This window comes from Sturnira hondurensis, unplaced genomic scaffold, assembly GCF_014824575.4.
Source record: "Sturnira hondurensis isolate 20B ecotype Veracruz unplaced genomic scaffold, ASM1482457v3 Scaffold0004271, whole genome shotgun sequence".
NCBI classification, from domain to species: Eukaryota; Metazoa; Chordata; class Mammalia; order Chiroptera; family Phyllostomidae; genus Sturnira; species Sturnira hondurensis.
In genome coordinates, this window is record NW_028076902.1 from 5,644,436 (window position 1) to 5,645,768 (window position 1,333).

Genomic DNA, 1,333 nt, shown 5'->3' on the forward strand with positions numbered 1-1,333 from the left:
TATATCCAAAAAGCATCATAACTGGTACAAGAAAAATTTTATCTATTTACCAGGATTATTTTGAGGGCTAAAGGAAGAACCCATGGGAAAGTCCTCGCCAATTTTAAGTACACTATTAAAAATAGTTCCTCTCTTTCACTTTCAGCTCTACCTCCTTGTCCTTTTGGAACCAAGAAATTGAAACATGTAGGAAATAAACTTGAAAGACAAATTATGTTCCAGTTTTATATGAAGAGAGTAATAAAATATAAATTATTAAGTAGTAAAATAAATTAATATTAAGACTATTATTTATATCATTATAAGTTATATACTATTTATAGTCTTAGAATATTAATCTATATTATATATCTGTACCTATATTTATACATGTGTGTATGTGTATGTGTGTATAGGTCTTAAGGCATTACAAAGCACTATCAAACAAACCCAATACAACAGATACAATTAGGCTATTGTATGTGCTGTGTGTAGGCTATTTTGTGGACTCCAAGAAAGAATGCATTGTTTCCAAAAATGTGTTTAAATAACATTTTACCTTACTTTGAAACTTTAGTTATTCCAGATTTTCCATATTGGCTACTTGGGGAAATATGCTCTTAAAAATGTATGTTTTTTAGCACAACACTTGCTCATACACGTATAGATGTTTGTTCTGAATTGTATTCATTTATGAGAATATTTTACTATGTTTTCATAAGAGGAAAACAAAACCCTAAGCTTTCATATAGGATCAATAATAATGCTTCACAACTAAAGACAGTTTTTTGGTTTTTTTTACTCCTTCTAAAAAAGAAGAACAATAACGCACCAGAGACCCCAAAGGGAAATATATTGTTAATGGAAAAAATTGCCTTCATTCACTCTTTCTATTTTAGGGAGCTCTTGCTGCCAGGTTATAATGAACACATAAAGGTCTAATACAAAACTGATTAGGGGGAAGGAGGCAGGGGAAAGTAACCCACAAAATGCAGTATCTAATCCAGATGTTAGCTTAGTGAGGTGGGTTTTGTCAAATATAGCAGCAAACTTCATCCTCTCTGAGGTCCCCACTTATTTTTTTAAAGATTTTTAAATTTATTCTTAGAGAGAGGGTAACGGAGGGAGAGAAACATCAATGTGTGGTTGCCTGTCACACATCACCCACTGGGGACATGGCCCACAACCCAGGCATGTGTCCTGACTGGGAATCAAACTGGTGACCCTTTGGTCTGCAGGCCAGTGCTCAATCCACTGAGCCAAATCAGCCAGAGCTGAGGTCCCTCTCTTATTGATCAAATGAACAGCAATGTTATTTTTCAGGTTCTAAGATTTTTTTACATTGTTAAAGTCT